Here is a 12,879-nt window from a genome sequence, read left to right on the forward strand (position 1 = left end):
GCAAAGAGAGGAAGAAAGGTGACCTTTTCTGGTTGGCTGCCAGTGACTAGTGATGTTCTGCAAGGGTTGGTATTGGGCCCGCTTCTTTTCACGTTATATATCAATGGTTTGGATGACAGAATTGATGGTTCTGTGGCCAAGTTTACGGATGATATAAAGAAAGATGAAGGGGTAGGTAGTATTGAGGAAGCAGGGAGTCTGTAGAAGGACTTAGACAGATTGGGAGAATGGGCAAACCAGTGGTAGATGGAAAATAGTGCAGGTTAGTGGGTATTTTGGTAGAAGGAATAAAGGGGTAGACTATTTTCTAACCAGGGAGAAAGTTCAAAAAATCAGATATGCAAATGGACTTGAGAGTTCTTGTGCAGGATTCCTTGAAGTTTAACTTGTAGGTTGAGTTGGGGGTAAGGAAGGCAAATATTCATTCATTTTGAGAGGACTAGAAAATAGGAGCAAGGATGTAACACTGAGGCTCTATATGGCATTGGACGGACCACACTTGGAGTATTGTGAGCAATTTTGGACCAATTATCTAAGAAAGCATGTGCTAGCACTTGAGAGGGTCCAAAGGAGATTCACATGAATAATTTTGGAAATGAAAGGGTTACTGTATGAGGAGTAGTTGATGGCTCTGGGCCTGCACTTGCTGGAGTTTAGAAGAATGAGGGGGATTCTCATTGAAATTTATTGAATATTGAAAGATCTAGATAGAATGGATATGGAGAGGATGTTTCCTATAGTGGGGAGTCTATGTCCAGAAGGCACAGTCACAAAGGGACATACATCCAGAACAAAGATGAGGAATTTCTTTAGACAGATGGTAGTGAATCTGTGAAATTCATTGCCACAGACGGCTGAGGAGGTCAAGTCATTGAGTACATTTAAAGTGAAGGTTGATAGGTTTCTTGATCAGATAAGATAAAACTTCATTTATCCTGAAGGAAATTATTGTTGCAAGGGTGCTCAGTCAGCAATATATACCTTAAAATACAAAAAGTAAGCATTAAGGTATGAAAAAAATACAAAATGTGCATTAAAAAGTAATAGTGCAAAATACAGATGTGCAATGAAACCATATACTTATACACTTAAAGAGGAGGAGTTGTAGAGTCTTACAGCTACAGGGAGAAAGGATCTCCTGTGGCGTTCAGCGGTGCACCTCAGTGGAATCAGTCTGTTACTAAAGGTGCTCCTCTGTTGTCCAGTACATCATGGAGGGGCTGAGAGAGATTGTCCATAATGCACTGTACCTTCTGCAGCATCCTCCTCTCAGTCACAATCACCAGGGAATCCAGTTCAGAACCAGCCTTCCTGATGAGCTTATCGATCTTCTTGGCGTTAGCTGCTCTCACCCTGCTGCCCCAGCAGACTACAGCGGAGAATAGAATGCTGGCCACCACCAAGTCAAAGAATATCTGCAGCATTGTACTGCAGACATTGAATGACTGGAGCCTCCTCAGGAAGTACAGTCAGCTCTGTCCCTTCTTGTACCGAACCCCTGTATTTTTACTGCAGTCCAGTTTATTATCCAGGTGAGGTATTTGTAGCCCCTGGATGACTTCCTCATTCATTCCCTTGATGGAGATGAGAATGCAGGGTGTTTTCACCTTCCTAAAGTCTACCACCAACTTCTTTGCCTTAGTGATGTTGAGCTGCAGGTGATTCAGCCCACACCACTCAACAAAGTTGTCCACAACCCTTGTACACTCAGCCTCTTAATCCCGGCTGATACAGCCCACAGCTGCCAAAATGTCCAAAAACCTCTGCAGATAGCAGGACTCTGAGTTGCATCTGAAGCCTGAGGTGTAGACGGTGACAGGAATATTCAGGGTGTCAAAGGTTGCAGGGAGAAGGCATAAGAATGGGTTGGAAGGAATAATAAATTGGCCATTTTAGAATGGCGGAGCAGACTCAACGGGCCAATTCTGCCTCCATATCTTATGGTCTTAAGATCAATCTAACCCTTTCCTCCTAGCCCTCCATTTTTGTATCATCCATGTGCCTATTTAAGAGTTCCTTAAATATCCCTAATTTATCTGCCCTCAGTACCACTCCTGGAGCCCATTTCACACACCCACCACTCTACGTGTAAAAAACCTATCTCTGACATCCCCACCCCCCAACCCCACCAATCACCTTAAAATTATTAGCCATTTCTGCCCTGGAAGAAGTCTCTGGCTGTCCACTCGATCCATCTTCTTATCATCTTGTACACGTATCTCAAGTCACCTCTCATCCTCCTTTGCTCAAAAGAGAAAAGCCCAAGCTCACTCAGCCTATCCTCTACGATATCCTCTCTAATCTGGGTAGAAGTGAGTAGTGCGGGGTAAAGGAACTATGAGTTTGGTAGCAGTGGTTTGGGGTTCTCTGGAGTTGTTGAGGTCAGTGATGGTGTTGGTGACAGTTTTCTGATGGTCCGGATTGGGGTCCCTTCAAGGGGTAAGTAGGAGGAGGTGTCTGAGAGTGTCTTAGGAAGGTGGCATCCAACATTAAGGACCTTCACCAATCCAAACATGTTTTCTTCTTCTTACTACCGCCAAGGAGGAGGTGCCGGAGCCTGAAGATCCACACTCACTAATTCAGAAACAGTTTCTTCCCATCCGCCATCAGGTTTTATAACGGTCTATGAACACTACCTCATTATTTTTTGCACTATTTATTTACTTGTAATATATAATAAAGATATGTCTTGCCAGGGTACAGCAGGGTCCAGGCCCAAAGCGTATCAATGCGACAGGGCCTTGGTCCTGGTGCATGGAAGTTTAGTTAATTTGAACGTCAGGCCAGATGTACTGGAAAGACATGGTGTCAGGACTGGAGGGGAGGGTTGGGCCCGTTCTGCTTGCTGCTCCGCGACATTTACTCCACTCTCCACAGAACTTACACTGTAGCTAGGTCCTGCTCCGAGCTCTGTGTCTGTGAGCTCGTTTTTTTCTCTACTTTGTGATGAACTGAAGTTGAGGCTGTGGGCCTGCTCTGGCTGCTTTAGGCTTTGTGTCTGTGGACTCAATTTAGTTCTGAATGCTGTTGCTTGCTTTTATTGTTTGCACAATTTCTGCTTTTTACCCCCTCTCTCCGCACATTGGGTGTTTGTTACTGTTTTTAAATGAGTTATTTCGGGGTTCTCGTTTTTGTGGCCGCCTGTAACAAGATGAATTTCAAGGTAGTATAATTTATACTTGATAATATATGTAATTTGAACTTTGAAATTTCACGCCATACAAGAGAGTGATAATAAACTTGATATTCGTTGGCATAAAATGAGAATCAGGTTCTTGACTTGAAACATCCACTGTCCATTTCCCCCAGCAGATGCTGCCAGACCGTCTGAGTTCCTCCAGCATCCGGTTTGTTGTTCCAGATTCCAGTAACTGTGTCTGTTTTTTTTTGTCCTCCACCAAGGAGGATCCTTCGATAGGAAACGTTTACTCTTCCCACAGATGCAGCTTGACTCATCGAGAATCCCCAGCATTGTTTCTGCAGTCTCCAGAGGTTCTTTCGAGCAACACCGCGGAGACTCGCCAGTCTCGGGCTACGGAGAGTGTTTCTCGCACGGCCCACTAGCGCCCCAGGTGGCAGGACTTCCACGCTTCACAAAAATCCCCGACGAAACCCATTGGTCTTTGGTCTTGTCAGTACAACAGATACGAGGCTGTGATTGGTTGCGATAGCGTCAATCAGCTGGAGGGGGTTGGCCTATTCTGGAGCGGGGTCTGAGGGCAGCTGCAAGAGGTTGTCAGCGGTGCTCGAGTGTTGTGAGGTGAGGTCTGTGCCTTTTTCATCGAGTTGGCGTTAGATGTCGGTCCGACGTCATACACCGGCCGTTTGGAGGGTGACGGGCAGGTTGCTGTTGCCGCTGACAGGCGCCGACCTTCTTTGTGGCCCCCCGGTTAAAGGGACTGCTCGGAGAACAGGGCACTGCAGGCCCTCGGGTGGGTGGGTATGAAGGCCCGGTTTGGGGCTTCAGTCGTCGGCCTTGTGGCTCACTGCAGCCGCTGAGACCGCGCGAGGCCTGCTAGGGACCCGATCTCTGGTAGCGGCAGCGGCTGCTGCTACAGGGAGGGCTTTGGCCCCACAATGGGCCTCGTTGTATCCCTGACTCTTGCTTAGACAGGGCATTTCTCTACACGGCTGGTGAGATCCGTTCTGTTTTTTCCCCCTCTGTGTTGGCGTCCTTGTGTGCTTCATTTGTTAACCAAAACTACAAAAACTGCCTTTATTTTAAAATCGGGCAGCAATCACGTGTTCTTTATTTTTTAATATCGGTACGATCGGTGCTTTATTTTATGGAGGAATAGACAATGGTTGAGATACTGCAATGAAAAAGTACAAAATCTAGTTCGCTAGCTGCGCTCTAAACTTTCAAAAATTAGCTTGAACTGGTATGGACATGAATTTGGTTTGTGAAAATATAAGAAGGGACTACCGTGTTCCGAATTTATTGCCATAAGGTCTTGAACTGGCGTTAAGATACTGTAATTCTTTGTATTTTCTTACCTGCGGCTCTAATCATTAACTTATTTCACTAATTTAGAATTGTAAAGCTATCTTGTGGATTTTTACCTAACGTGTTCTTGTTTTAAGAACAAGCCCCACTCATCTAAATTTTGTTTAAAAGCTTTGAATGGGAGGGGAATTGTGATTATTTTTGGAGTGAATCAATTGAAATGGATACTTCTGGTTGGGATGCATGCTGGTGAACCTGACACTGTGTTTAATGAAACTCTTCCTTTGAGAAGTATTGGGCAAGGTAAATGTAGTTATGCTGAGGATATTTTTGGTATGTCTTATCTGTGACAGCTAGCTCTCCAACACATGTCACTGGAGCAGGTAAACCCCTTTGGCAGTGCACCTCTTCTCCTCACCTCTGATCTAACAGAGAGGGTTACTGTGGAATCACAGATTTTTCTGCTTTTAACTCTCAAATCCTTCTCAAAAATGTTTGCTTTTTAGTTTTGCTTCTCCTAGAGGTCTCAGTCCTGGATTCTACATTTTCAACATCGAAAGAAGAGCGGCATCCTTTTGGATGTTGAGTCCTTTGGGTGCTGTTGGTACTCAATTTCCAGTGTACTGGCTCACAACCAAAAATGGCTGTGACTGTACCATTGTTACAACTAACTTGCATGCCCTTTACAGTGCATTGGATTTCTAGGGTTTTAAATTTTCTTCATTATTATAATAATAGATTTCTTTGTGTTTTCTTAATTTTGGTTTTACTGTACTTAATTTATAATATAAATTTATAGCGTCTGAAGTTTATGGGCTAACTTGTGTTTTTATAACATTTTAATATTTTATTTCCATTGTCTATATGGATTTTACGCATGTGTTTTTACAAATCAACAACCTTTTAAATCTAAAAGGATCTCACTTTTAGTGGAATGCTTATTAGTTGTTGACAGTCCTTGGTACTAGCATCTCAAAATACTTTCTTTTCTTAGAAGATAGAGATGGCTGTGATTTCTTTTTTCCACCACTTGCCTGGTTGATCCCATTAAGCCAACTGAAGTTTGCTTGAGACTGCACAACAATATGAATTGTAAGGAAGGCAATTGGAATTAAAGAGGTGACTACTTTGTGAAAATCTAACCCCAAATATAATTTGTCAATCTCTACAGTTTATCACTGTACTATTTGAAAAAGTTGAGTAGTTTCCATCCCGACTGCGAACAAAGAAATATTTTTGGAGTTCATAAATAGACGATCAGTACAATTATTCTCAAGAAATGTTGCTGTCATCTCTATGCATTTCTGTTGCCTCCAGGCTTTCCTGTTCAGCTTATATAGCTTTGTTCTCCACTACACACGACAATGGATAATAAATTTAGACTGAATTAAGTAAGGGTGGCACTGATAAACTTTTTTTTTGCCATATGCTAACTTTTGCAGCTCATTTTCCTCCTCTAGTCTGTTTGCAATGCCACATGTTTGATTAATTTTCACAAACTGCTTTTTCATTTTTTGTCCAGTACCAGAACTTTTATATAGAATATAAATACATTTCCCTCTCTCCCCCTCCTTTTTTTTAATGCAATATGTATGTTATTCTGTGGAGAACACAGTTTATTACTATCATTTTTTTTAGTTTCTCTTGTATAGATATCAGATAGTCTGGTTTTGCTGTCTGGATGCTATTATGGCTTTACTTTGGATAACAGTAGGGACATTTTAGAGAACTGTTTGAATGCAGTTTAAACTGCGATTTCTTTGTTCATTTCACACTGAAGTAATGTTTTACAGTTAATTTGATAGGTACACAACTAAAGACACATGTTAGTACCTGTATTGTAGTATTTCAGAAGGATGTATAACTGGAAATGGATTGTTGGAATTTTGGATAATTGTTTTAATTTTGAGGGAATTAAGATGAACGGGTATTCTTTTCCATGAACACACAAGTATTCCTGATTTTTTTAAACAGTGTCTTTTTATTTAAATCTGTATGTAGCCTGGTGAAAAATTCTTGGCAAAATAATTTATAAATACATTTGAATAGCATCACTTGATGTAACTCTTTCTAGTTGTCATTTCTTTTCTTAGATGCTGTGATGTTGAGGCTCTATAAGGCACTCATGAGACCACACTTGGAGTATTGTGTGCAGTTTTGGGCTCCTTATTTTAGAAAGGGCATACTGACACTGGAGAGGGCTCATTGAAGATTCCCAAGAATTATTTCAGGAATGAAAGGGTTACCGTATGAGGAACGTCTGGCAGCTCTTTGGCTGTATTCCCTGGAGTTCAGGAGAATGAGGGGGATCTCATAGAAAAATTCTGAATGTTAAAAGGCCTGAACAGATTAGATATGGCAAAGTTATTTCCCATGGTAGGAGATTCTAGGACAAGAGGGCATAACTTCAGGATTTAAGGGCGTCCATTTAGAACTCAGATGCGGAGAAATTACTTTAGTCAGAGGGTGGTAAATCTGTAGAATTTGTTGCCACGAGCGGCTGTGGAGGCCAAGTCATTGGGTGTATTTAAGGCTGAAATAGATAGGTTCTTAATTAGCCAGGGCGTCAAAGGGTATGGGGTGAAGGCAGGGGAATGGGGATGACTGGAAGAATTGGTTCAGCCCATGATTGAATAGTGGAGCAGACTCAATGGGCTGAATGGCCTACTTCTGCTTCTACATCTTATGTCTTATGCTATATGATTGTTCAGTCACTGTGTCAGTTCTGTCCTGTTCAGCAGGATATGAAGGTGTGAGCCATTCTGTCACTAATGAGTTTTGAAAATAATGGATGTTGTCCTATTTGACTTCAGTTCACCTATCTAAAGTGGGTATGAAGAGAATTGCAAATAAAAAACTAAATATCTCTTCTGGGCATCTTCCAAAGATAATAAAATAGAGTTTTATTGTAATCTAGGAGTGAAGTGAATGCTTTTGAAATATGGCTCATTTAATTTTAACTCAAGCTAAACTCTTACCCTCTGTGGTTTGACATTACAGTATCTTGTCTCCTCTGATTAGGAGAGATCTCTTCCCTGTTCACATCTTAAGTAACAGAATGACTTCTGATTCCAACATTGTCTTAAATTGTGCACTGGCTCCCAGACTGTGTTGTGCCCACGTGACTTAACTGTTAACTGGGTAAAAGAGCCCAGTGAGGACTGTGCCTAGCCAAAATATAGTTTTCCTTGCATAGATAAATATCTACAATTTCTCCACACTTTTCTATTTTCTCTTTTCCCCTACACTTTTCCATATAAAACAGAGTGAGGCCATGCTCTTCGGCACCTGACCTGACTGATTCAGTGTCCCCTTCACCATCTGGTCTGATTACATTAAGGTGCTAGGGATCTGGTTCAGAGGGACTGAGGTATACCCTGGAGAATTGGCTGGAGCAGTGGGGAGAGTACTCCCTGTTGATAACTGGGAAGAACCTGGTCATCAGGTGTGGGGTACTTTCAGGACCCATTCCCTACTCCTCCAGCTTGGGAATCAACTGTGCTGTCTTCAGGTTCATCTGGAGATCCTAGCTGGAGCAGGGCAGGTGGGTCACAATGCATAAGTCTCTAAGACAATGGGAGCAAAAAGGTACTCAATATTGTCTTCACTCTGACCACTTTCCTGTATGGCTGCATCAGGCTGTGTGTGGAACCTAAATATATGGGCACCAAGTACCTCTACAAGCTGAGATTCTGTCCCTGGGGTGTTAAGAAGGTTAGGTCTGGCTCTGTTGCTGCGCAACATCCCAGTCACCTGAATGTTGCTGCACTACCTGCCCTTTGTGGAAACATTCATCTGGACTAACTGTTTGACCACAAGTCCACTAGGCAGTGGTCAACAGGGAGCATCCAGCAGGCACTCCAGGAGAAGTGGTCAAGTTACACGGGGGTGCTTTCCTGACCAGTCTGTCCAGACCATCTGTCAGAATACCTCTTCACCAGGCCTCACCAACTGGTGCTGACCGGCTGCCAATGAGAGGGGCCCTCCCAGTCAGATCCTGCCTGCATGCCTGGCACGTCACTCCCACAGCATGCTGTCTGCGGGATGATTGTAGTGGGGAAGAGATGGTGGAAAACCTCTTTGCAGACTGCGGGTCTATGAAGAGGGTATGGAGAAAGATGAAAGGACTTGTGTCGCTGTACATCCTGAGCAGCTGTGTGACAGAGGACTCTGATCTACAGACAGACATACTTTATTGATCCCGAGGGAATTTGGGTTTCATTACAGTCGCACCAACCAAGAATAGTGTAGAGATATAGCAATATAAAACCATAAATAATTAAATAATAATAATAATAAGTAAACTATGACAAGTGGAAATAAGTCCAGGACCAGCCTATTGGCTCAGGGTGTCTGACCCTCCGAAGGAGGAGTTGTAAAGTTTGATGGCCGCAGGCAGGAATGACTTCCTATGACGCTTGCTCAGTGTTGCATTTCGGTGGAATGACTCCTTGGCTGAATGTACTCCTGTGCCTAACCAGTACATTATGGAGTGGATGGAAGACATTGTCCAAGATGGCATGCAACTTGGACAGCATCCTCTTTTCCGACACCACTGTCAGAGAGTCCAGTTCCACCCCCACAACATCACTGGCCTTACGAATGAGTTTGTTGATTCTTTTGGTGTCTGCTACCCTCAGCCTGCTGCCCCAGCACACAACAGCAAACATGATAGCACTGGCCACCACAGACTCGTAGAACACCCTCAGCATCGTCCGGCAGATGTTAAAGGACCTCAGTCTCCTCAGGAAGTAGAGACTGCTCTGACCCTTCTTGTAGACGGCCTGTTCTACAGGCTATCCTCAGAGACATGGAGATGGATACCAGAGCTTCTGACAGATCATCAATTTGGTGAAAAGTGCCCTTTGGTCTGCCCGAGGCTTGTTGATCTGCCAGCACATTGAGGTGTCTGTGGAGAAGTGCTGCCAACTGGCATATTTCCGAGATCAGGGGCACACGCTGAAGCTTGCTGCATGCAACACAAGGGTTTGGTTGGGAAGGCCCACTGTGTAGGGTTCTTTTCCTACTTGAGGGAGGAGTTGGTTTGTGGTAGTGGTTATTATACCACCCAGAGGGCCACATTAGTGGCAACAGTGCTATTGATGTTTAGGAATTTAATAGAGCAGTACAGAAAACATTGATTATGAATGTAAAGAACAAAAAAAGCATTGAATCATTTATTTTTGCAAATATTTTTATTATCTTGTCTAAAAAGCAAAATCATAAATTATGTTCTTTCTGAACATGAATGTTTTAAAAAGACACTGCCTATTTCTAATTTAAGGTGGATACTATAGTGTCTTAAAAGACTTCTGGACAGGTATATGGAGCTCAGAAAAATAGAGGGCTATGGGTAACCCTAGGTAATTTCTCAGGTAAGGACATGTTCGGCACAACTTTGTGGGCTGAAGGGCCTGTATTGTGCTGTAGGTTTTCTATGTTTCTACTTCTGTGGGCAGGCTGACACAAGCTAATCCAGTACCTTTTGTTTTAAGGTCTGCATACACAAACACTTGTTTACTGATGAACTTCAGACAGCCTGATATTATAAATCAGACAGTGTCTGTTCTTGTGCCTCAAATCAGCCAGCCTTCTAGCTTTGCATATCTATTAACTGACTTGTGTGATGTTGGCCTTGTCAACATGCCAAACTGTATTTATGACTTTTTTTGAGTGCTGAACAAACCAAGCAGCATTGTAATTTTTGCTCCAGACCTTTTCATTCTGGATGGTTAATAATTGTGTTAACAGATTAAATAAACTGCTTAAGCAATAGTGTTTAGTTTATCAAAGGAAATGGGAGCCAACTTTCCTAGTATAAAAAATCTAGGCCTGGAAATTGTGCTTGACACAATTGCTTGGTTATGACATAAAGCTATCATTATTTGGATCCAAGTCAGCTTTATAAGGTACTATTCCTAAGCAATTTGCTTAAATAGTCTATTTTCTTGCAACATAAATGTTGTTTGTACCCAGGGATTATCTGCATCTTACGGCAATTTTAGGAATACATTGCTGCATCACAGCAAAGTTAATAATTAACGCTCATCATGAATTTTACTTGGGAAAGTAATGGAGAGTTCTCTTAATGAACTGATGGTCTTTGCGGTGAAGATGTTCTTATAATGTTGTTGGATAGGAACTTGCAAGTCTTTGGCTCAGTGACAAAGAAGATGTGACTTTCCAAGTTGGCGTGATGAGTAAGTCCCTTGCAGGTAATTGTATGGTATACAGTCATTACTGTTGTACTTCTAAATGGTAGAGGTCTTAGGTTTGGAAGGTGTTTTCAAAGTAACCTTGGCAAATGATCATGGTTCATTTTGTAAATAATACATATTGCAGTCTGTATTGGCTGTTTAGGGTCTTGGATGAAGCCTGACAAGCAAAGTGTACTGGACATTGTTCAGTTTCCTGAACATTGCTGGAACAGCACTCAAGACAATGGAGAATATTACAACTTCTTCCTGAGGTGTCTTGTGAATGGTGGATAGTAAAGAGATTTGGTTTGGTCATGTGGGCTTCTGGCCATTGCTGAACTTGACACAATACATTGGAGTGAATCATTGGTCGGTGAGGTTAATTAGATCATTTGCCATGATTAGAAGTCCAGTTTGAGGTCCGGGTCTTTGCTGGGAAGAACAGGCCCCCAGTCCTCGGGGTTGCGTTGCCGGTGGCGGAGTGGGGGGTGTTGTAGTGCGCTTGGCAGAGGATGGTGCTCAGAATGGCTGCGTTGGAGGGGATGGTCGGAGGCTCGACGCACTCGGAGTCCACTGCGGTCGGGGCGCTTTCACTGTGCGCTGCGTCTGCGAGGCTGGGTCCAGCGGCGCTTTCATTGCGTGCTGTGTCTGTGAGGCTGAGTCTGGCAGCGCCGTGGAAGTCCATAGTGGGGGTATTCCCTTCTGCCGCCTGCGTGGGATGACAAATCTATTTGGACCCTGAGGACTTGTGGAAACTGTGTGGTGATTTCTTTTGAACTTATAGTCTTTTAACATCTTTGGACTATTTTTACTGTGCCCATGGTCTTTTAAAAAAAATCAACTATGGTGTTGTTTGCACTGTTGTAACTATGTGGTTTTGTGTGGGCCTTGTAGCTTTAGTTTTTGGTTTGTTGGGTGGTAGAGTTGGTCTCCTGACGGTGTGTCTGGGTAGTCTTGTTTTGTTTGGTGAGTTTGGAGCTGCTTTCCGGGGAACGCGCTAAGATGGTAGCGCAATATTAATATGCAGCAGCCTCTCTGGACTCTGGATTTGGGGATTGCCAAACATTATGTGGATTTTCTGGTGTAGTCTGTTTTGTCGTGTGCTTTTGTGATATAATTCTGGAGGATTGTTGTTTCATTTTTTTAACTGCATTGCAGTTGTGGTTTCGAAATGACAATAAACCGAAATTCAATATTTAGGTTATTCAGGGTCAATTATTGGAAGTTTAGTGGAGCTACTCTTGATGGGCATTGAAGTCTTCAATAATGAGTAGATTTTGTGACTTTTGTTAATCTCGAGTTTCTTCTAGTTGGTGCTTAACCAGTGTTTAATGTGATGAAGTAGGGTTATGGGATGTTACTGTGGTCAGGTTTGACCTGATGTTATAAGATCTCATGGAATCTGGACTCATTGGTGAGGACCCAGAGAGCCATTTTCTTCATATTGTTTGCCATTCCTCAGTCACTATAGGTTGATCACGATGGTGCATTGCATATAACTTGTTGGTGATTTTTTTATGTATTTAAGCTGGAATGTGTGATTCCATGAATAGCTGTCAAATTGCAGCTTGACTATCTGTGGGACAGATTTATTTGGATCAAGTTACTAGATGGTTGGACGAGAGTTTGATGCATCTCCCAGGCTGAGTTTGCTTTTGTTGTGTCTGATTCTACATCTAAAAGTCAATGTCCTAGTAATCAATCCAGTTTTGTTTTACTGTGATAGTGTAAATAAGGAGTTTTCTTTACATTCCAAATTGTGTTTAAGTTTTTAAACTTTCCATGTAATCTGAGTGAGTTATAAGTTAGATTGGCATCATTCTGGGTGAAATTTAGGTTAGTTTGTCTGTGCATATTTGAATACTTTTTGATTTTTTTTTTCTCATTCAGTTCTCTCTTTGCTCTCTGAGGGATACTGGAGAAAATCTCTGACTTTGTGAATTAATTACAATGATGCATTAGTGGTGCACTTCTGAAATGGGGTTGATAGATCTCGTGCAGTGGCAAACTTCCATGTTGTTAGAATCATTGGGTAACAAACATTTGGTAAATTGATAGATTATTGTCACATGAACAGTAGAAAGCTTATTTGCATTTGGTCCAGAGCTTGAATCATAACAACAGTTCCACTGAGGTAGTACAAGGTAAAACAATAAGACTGCAGAATTAAGTGCAAGTGCAGTACAGGTAAACATTAAAGTGCAAGGTCACAGTGAGATAGATTGTGAGGTCAAG

General features: G+C 42.4%; 1 protein-coding gene across 4 annotated transcripts in view; it reads left to right on the forward strand.

Annotated features, from left to right (window-relative positions):
- The first annotated feature begins 3,685 nt into the window (after nt 1–3,685).
- Nucleotides 3,686–12,879, forward strand: part of mbtps1 (membrane-bound transcription factor peptidase, site 1) — a 119,715-nt gene continuing 110,521 nt past the window's right edge. For 2 of the 4 annotated variants that reach the window (XM_073069779.1, XM_073069783.1), the window contains exon 1: nt 3,686–3,760. The gene's annotated coding sequence lies outside the window, so the exon portion shown is untranslated. Of the gene's footprint in view, nt 3,766–4,113; nt 4,135–12,879 lie in introns of those variants that run through there. The other 2 variants (XM_073069781.1, XM_073069782.1) reach the window with 2 other exon arrangements.

The sequence above is a fragment of the Hemitrygon akajei genome, chromosome 17 (assembly GCF_048418815.1).
Source record: "Hemitrygon akajei chromosome 17, sHemAka1.3, whole genome shotgun sequence".
NCBI classification, from domain to species: domain Eukaryota; kingdom Metazoa; phylum Chordata; class Chondrichthyes; order Myliobatiformes; family Dasyatidae; genus Hemitrygon; species Hemitrygon akajei.